This window comes from Lycium barbarum, chromosome 9 (assembly GCF_019175385.1).
Source record: "Lycium barbarum isolate Lr01 chromosome 9, ASM1917538v2, whole genome shotgun sequence".
In the NCBI taxonomy this organism is placed as follows: Eukaryota; Viridiplantae; Streptophyta; class Magnoliopsida; order Solanales; family Solanaceae; genus Lycium; species Lycium barbarum.
The window spans coordinates 11,238,048-11,245,612 of record NC_083345.1 but is presented as its reverse complement, the minus strand read 5'-3'; the positions used below and the strand labels follow the sequence as shown (position 1 = coordinate 11,245,612).

Here is a 7,565-nt window from a genome sequence, read left to right as displayed (position 1 = left end):
TGAAGATATTCTTCAAGCCTAGCTTGGACAAAAGGTAGTTGTGTTGAACCCTGCTAAGTCCCTTAGTCAAAATATCGACTTGCTGATCTGAGGAAGCTAAATAATAAGGAGTAAGCAAGCCCTGTTGAATCTTCTCTCGGATGAAATGACAATCAATGTCGATATGTTTGGTGCGCTCATGAAAAACGGGGTTAGCAGCTATTTGTATGGCATATTTGCTGTCACAAAAAAACTGGAACAGGCTGATGTAATGAAATACCCAAATCACTGAACAGCCCAACAATTTCAGCAACAGCGGAGGCCAGGCTCTTGTATTCTGCTTCAGCAGAGCTTCTAGAGATGGTGACCTGCTTCTTGGATTTCCTAAAGGTTAAGGAACTACCAAACTTGGCCAGATAACCTGTAACGGACCTGCGGGTGTTGGGGCAAGCAACCCAATCAGCGTCGCAAAACACCTCAAGATGTGGATTGAAAGAAGCATGAAGCATGATGCCAAGACCAGGACAGTGTTTAAGATATCTAACCACCCTAAGAGCAGCCTCCATATGTGACTGTTTTGGACTTTGCATAAACTGACTAAGGCATTGGACAGCAAAAGCAATATCAACTCGAGTAACTGTTAGATAAAGGAGTCTCCCTATAAGTCTTTGATAGGAAGTAGGATCAGGAAGAATTTTATCAGAAGTGACTCCAATGTACTTATCAAAAGCAACACTAGTGAACTTGACATTGAGTTCCATGGGAGATGCAACAGGTTTAGAGCCAGCTAAGCCCAAATCAGCAATCAATTCAAAAACATACTTCCGCTGATGCATTAAGATGCCCTCAGAACTCCTGGCAAATTCTATGCCAAGGAAGTATCTCAAGTTCCCCAAATCTTTGATCTTAAAATTCTGCTGCAGAATAGACTTGGTTTCCTGAATGAGTGTAGGATCATCACCAGTGAGAAGCAGGTCATCCACATAAACTAGAACTAAAACCATCTGACCATGCATTCTTTTGATGAACAGTGAGTAGTCATAAGGACTCTGAGAAAAACCAGAACTGAGAATTGCTGAGGTGAGTTTAATGTTCCACTGCCGTGAAGCTTGCTTGAGTCCATATAGGGACTTGAGAAGCTTGCACACCTTGTTCTTGTCACCAGAATTACTGAAACCTGGAGGAATTGTCATATACACCTCCTCATTTAAATTGCCTTGCAAAAAGGCGTTGTTCACATCCATTTGATGGATGGTCCACCCCTTAGCAGCAGCAACAGATAGGACAGATCTGACTGTAACCATTTTCACCACAGGTGAAAATGTTTCTTGATAATCCAAGCCTTCCTTTTGATTATAACCTTTGGCAACCAACCGAGCCTTGAATTTGTCAACCTCTCCACTTGCCTTATACTTGATTTTATAGACCCATTTGAATCCTATGGCTTTCTTCCCTTTAGGAAAAGGCACAATGGTCCAAGTATTGTTGAGAACTAGTGCATCAATTTCATCTTGCATAGCGGATACCCATCTAGGATCCTGAGCTGCTACACTGTATGATTGTGGTTCAGTTTCTAATGAAAGCTTAGAGGTAAACCCCTGATAGTGAGCAGGTAAATGATCATAGGCAATGGCATTAGAGATGGGATACGTGCATTGATTGGCTTCTGTAGGATGCTTAGACTGTACATAGTCTTTCATCCAAATGGAGGGTTTAATGGCCCTTCCAGATCTAGAAGAAGTGGGTCCATTTGATTGTGGTTCAGTTTCTAATGAAAGCTTAGAGGTAAACCCCTGATAGTGAGCAGGTAAATGATCATAGGCAATGGCATTAGAGATGGGATACGTGTATTGATTGGCTTCTGTAGGATGCTTAGACTGTACATAGTCTTTCATCCAAATGGAGGGTTTAATGGCCCTCCCAGATCTAGAAGAAGGGGCAGGTGCCATGACAGGGGCAGGGTCAAGCAAAGCTTTAGGAGATGATGATCCTGGTACAGTGGGAACATCAACAGGAATGTATGTAACATCTGCTGGTGCAACTGGAATATCATCATGGCCATCAGCAGCAACATGCTCATTTATGCTTGAAGAATTAACATCATCTGATTCAGAAGTATAAGGAATGGAAGTCGTATCCACAACTGGTTCATCAACATGAACCAGTAAATTGTCCTTAAAAAATAGATCCTGCACCAAACCAGGTTTGTGAAAAGGAAAAATATGCTCATTAAAATGAACATCCCTGCTAAAAAAATGGTCTCATTAGTTAGATCAAACAACTTGTAACCCTTCTGGTGTGTACTATATCCCAACAATACAGATCTAATAGCCTTGGGACTAAACTTGTCCCTTTTAGGTAAAGCAGTGGCAAAACACTCATAACCAATTACCCTGAAGTGAGAAATATCAGGTTCCTTATGATACATCATCTCATATGGGGATTTATTGTTCAAAACACTTGAAGGAATTCTGTTCAAAACATAGACATCACTCTCTATGCACTCACCTCAGAACTGAGTAGGTAAACTACCTTGAAATTTTATGGCTCTAGCAGTTTCTAAAATGTGTCTATGTCTCCTCTCTACCACCCCATTTTGTTGGGGGGTATATGGGCAAGACAACTGATGAATAATGCCATATGACTTGAACAGATCAACACAAGCATGATTGCCAAACTCTGAACCATTGTCAGACCTAAAACACTTGATTTTACTGTCATATTGTGTATGAATCATATTGATAAAATTCTTGAGAAGCATAACCACATCAAACTTTAACCTCAAAAGTAAAATCCATGTCCATCTTGTGTGATCATCCACCAAAGTAAGAAAGTACTTCATTCTATCATGAGTAGGGGTCCCATAGGGACCCCAAACATCCATATGAATTAAATGGAAAACAGTAGAGGATCTGCTAGTACTAATAGGAAATGGTACTCTAGTTTGTCTAGCTAAGGGACATATTTCACAATCAGCTAGATAAAACTGAGACTTATTTTTTAAGCAACCTAACTTCTTTAAAACTTTCATTGGGACATGACCCATCCTTTTATGCCACAAGTGTCCATCAGGAGCATTATGTGCCACCAAGGATTGGCTTATTTTGGGAATATCTTGTTTCCTGTCCAGCAGAACATACAACCCTTCCAACTCTCTACCAATCCCCCTGATTCTCCCATATTGGAGATCCTGAAATATGCAAAAATCAGGGAAAAACAAAACACAACAATTCAGAGCTCTTGTAATCTTAGAGACAGACAAGAGATTAAATTTGAATGCAGGTATACAAAGAACATGTTGGATGAGTGCACCTCCTTCCAACTCACAATCACCAATTTTTGACACTTTTGCAGTTTCTCCAGTAGGGAGTTGCACTGAACCAGCTTCATTACCTACTTTAGTAACATGTGCTAGTAAGTTTTCATTTCCAACCATGTGATTGGTTGCACCTGTGTCTATGATCCAGGTGAAATCAGGTTTATCAATGTACAATGCATTACCTGCCATGTTCACACTAGGTCCTGTTGTGTGTCCATTTGATTCTCCAATTTTGCCTTGCTTTAGTAACTGCAAGATCTGATTGTATTGTTCAATTGTGAAAAACTGCATAGGATTGTTACCTTAGGGCAGTTCAGTATGTCCCCCAACTTGTGCTACATTGCCAGCCAAAGCACTCACTTTCTTCTTTCCTTTGTAATCAGCTGGATAGCCCTTAAGCTTGACGCATGTCTCCGTTATGTGACCCTTCTGATTGCAGAATTCACACAACATCAACTTATAGCAGTTGTCCCTGGTGTGTCCTTTCATTTGGCAATGGTCACAGAACAGATAAGAAGGAAACTTTCTGCCCTTCTGTATTCCTTCTTTAGCAGTGAATAGTGTTGTTGGATCTGCACTTTCACCTTCCAGATTATAACCTCCTGATGATATAGATTTTTTACTCTCATCCTGAACAATTAAAGCATAAGCCTGATTCACATTTGGTGATGTGGTCTTCATGAGTATTTGACTTCTAGCATGGCTATATCCATCATTCAATCCCATTAGGAATTGGAGCAACCTTTGCTTTTGAAGATGATCAGTGTATTCCTTAGATTTTGGACAATCACAACATGGAGGTGGAATTATGGAGTCAAACTCATCCCAGAGATCTTTCAGCTTTGAGTAATACACTGAGACAGGTTGCACACCTTGAACCAAAGTAGCAATTTCTTTATGAAGATGATAGATCTGCGAAAGATTAACTTTATCAAATCTTTCTCGCAAATCTTCCCAAACAGCCTTCGCATCTGATCGGAACAAAATTCCACTAAGCAATCCTTTATTCACATTGCTCATTATCCAAGAGATAACCATTGCATTGCTTCGCTCCCAATGATTCACCAAATCTGATCCATACGTTTCTCGAGTAATTGATCCATCGATGAAGCCAATTTTGTTCTTAGTCAACAAAACCAGCTTCATAGCTCTACTCCACAATGTATAATTCTCCATTCCTGTGAGTTGAATTCCAATTTGAACTCCACTCGAATCTGATGCACTCAAATACAAAGGATGATTGTGATCGAACTTCATTTGTGACGCATTCGTATTTGAATTCGCAGTTTCTCCCATTTTTGACCTAAAATTGCAACTGGAAACTTTGACCTAAAATCGCAACTGAGAAAAAATTGCAACTGAGATGAAGAATCTCTCGATTTTCTTCGAACAATTTGTCACACCCCTTTTTTGCGCCCCCGTGCTATAAACGCGCAAGTTTTTATTATTAAAGGGTTTTTCCATTTAAAGTGACGGTTTTGAAAAGGGATTATTTTATTTACAGAGTCGCCACTTGGAATTGAGTTTTGGTGTTCCAAGCCACCTTATGAATCCCTAATCAAAAGGAAATGACTCTTTTATTATGGTCCGCGAAAACAGAAGATCGGGTAAGGAATTCTGTTGACCGGGGAGAAGGTGTTAGGCATTCCCCGAGTCCCGTGGTTCTAGCACGGTCGCTTTATCGACTTATACTTAGCTTAAATTAATCTTTGAATATATTATGTATTTGAGCCTTAATTTGCTCGTACTTTTATTGTTGAACATTTATTGGTTTTAACTCGGATGCGTAACCGCATTCCGGATCTTTTAAGCGTCTCAAAATAAGATGCATAACTGCATTCTTACTCGAAACAAGCTTAATTATTAAAACGAGTTTAGCCAAGGTGCGTAACCGCATCCTTGAGTTATTAAAAAAGGGTCTCGAAATAAGATGCGTAACCGCATTCTTAATCGAAACAAACGTCTTAAAACATGCCTAAAGCTCGTCTAGCGTTAAAGACAATTATTTGTCTCTAAAATCCGAGACTTATTATTATTTGGTTATTATTAATTTTCACTCTTTTGACAACGGGTTTTGAATAAATTCGCAACCCATCTCGCTCCCTTAAAATTTGGTTTTTCCGCTCTTTTCTTTTCCTTGGACAACGAGATTTGAAATAATTCGCATTTCGTCTCACTCATCTCACAATTAATTAATAAGTATGTCCTTAACCGTTAGTCTTGGCCTGATTCTTTTGTTTTTTAAAAAAAATATATTGAGCAAATATACGACCGAATAATTAAATTAACAAGACCTCCATTAATTACAACAAAGCAGAATATCCAAACAGAGAAGAGTATAAAGAAAACGACATTACCCCTAATTTTATCACCGTAACCGCGGCCTCCATTTTTACATTTTAGTTTTCTTCCGGGACATCCCACCCGAGAATGAATACATAATATGTAAAAGCGAGCAAAAAGCAAACACACGCAAATTAAATGACCCTAACGTTTGCCTACGGGCCTTAATTGTAAAACAAAGCTTCAATGAGATATTAATCTGAATTTATAACCAACCCCAGTGTCCCTAATCAAAATCTCCATTTTTGAATTAATTTTACCCAAAACTGCAAAAAAAAAAAAAAAAACAATTTTACCAACGATGATTCTAATTTCCATAATCCATATGCATTAACGAGAACAAAATCAGTAAACATTCAACAATTTTAAAAATTTCAAATGTGCAATATATTAAAAATAGTAATGGGATTGAAATGGACCTTCCAATCGAACGGAACAAATGACGCGACGCCTTGACCGGAATCCGATGACCTCAACGCGAAATCCCAACGAACAGACGATGAATCGACTAACTTAACAGCATTTAACTCTTTTTTTTCTTTTGCTCAAGTTGAGCGGGCGATTTTTGAGAAAATGGAGACGGGTTTTCGAGTTTTTGGGTTTTGGTGCTGGTTTAAAATGGGGGGTTTAAGGATCTGTTTGGTGTTGTATGTGTTTTTCTATGGTGGTCTTATGATTTTTGGTGACCGGTTTCAGGTGGGTTACGACGTTGGTGACGTGGTGGTTGAGAAACGGTGGTGGATCAGGCAGAAAGGGATGGTTTAACGGTGGTGAATGGGGTGGAGGGAGATGGTGGAAAGGAATGGAGGTGGTGGAGGTGGTGGGTCACGGTTTTGAGTGGGGAAAAAAAAATGAAGAAGATGATCTATCATCTTTCTTTTTATAATAATCCCTCCTATCCAGAAATGATTCCCCCTATCTGTGTATGCTTCCTTTTGTCTCTATCTGTGTATGCTTATCTCTGTCAAAGAAAAAAAATGGAGCCGGAGCCCCTAAAACGGAAGGATGCTCCCCTCTTTTCACGTGTTTCCACCTTTTTTTTTAATTTTTTATTTTATGTGGGACCCACCCCCTAACAATAAAATTTTCCAAAAACGTGACCCCTTCCCATTTTGATAAGATTTGTTATGAAGTTTTGTCATTTTGTGATGAGGTGGTGTAATTCCATTTACTTTTTTTTTTTTTTTTATAAAAATGTAAAATAAAAAAAATAAAAAATATTTAATAACTATTTCTAGATAACTAAAAAAAACAAGGTTAAAATAAATGACTGGCTAAGCAAAATTAAAACCTATAAAGCATATTTTTGTAATTTTTCTTTCTTTAAAACACAAAATTTATACTCTGAAAATAGCGAATATTTTTTGTCCTTTTTTTTCATTTTCACGAACAAACCTACTAAAAATGAAATAGAATAAAACTAACACGTCAAAATTAAAATTAAAAGAAATATTTAAAACTATAAGATGAAACACAAGGGGAGGGTCAAAATTACGTGTCTACAGCATGTCCCTCTTTGGTTGGGGACGCGAAGCGTTCTCAGACAAAGACGTAGACAACGAGACAAATTTGGACCCGACCATTATTTGAAGGAAGAGAAAGGAATGGAACAAAATGTGACCGAGCCCTAGTCTTGGGAATCCTACATATCTCGGGTTATAAGAGAATCAGGTCTCGTGTAGTTGAAGAGGTAAGATGGGTGATGAAACATACTGAGTTGGGGAGTCGATTAAGGTCCTGTCGAGGTTCCGGTCCGCGGCTCCTGTTATTACATCAAAATGAAAAATAAAAGTTACAAAGAAAATACAAGTACAAGACCCTATCTATGCAGGTTCTCTTGAATCTTGACTTGAATCTTCATGCTTGTTTCTAAACTTAAAATTTAAAGCCATCCCTATTCTCCAAGCGGAGCTCCTATTACTTC

General features: G+C 38.6%; 1 long non-coding RNA gene across 1 annotated transcript; it reads right to left on the bottom strand.

The window, feature by feature from the left end:
* Positions 1-5,564: 5,564 nt before the first annotated feature.
* On the bottom strand, positions 5,565-6,649 carry LOC132610543 (uncharacterized). The gene is made up of 2 exons (XR_009571167.1): positions 6,061-6,649; positions 5,565-5,907 (listed from the first exon to the last, which is right to left on the bottom strand). It is a non-coding gene; the product is annotated as an uncharacterized LOC132610543 (long non-coding RNA).
* Positions 6,650-7,565: the final 916 nt, after the last annotated feature.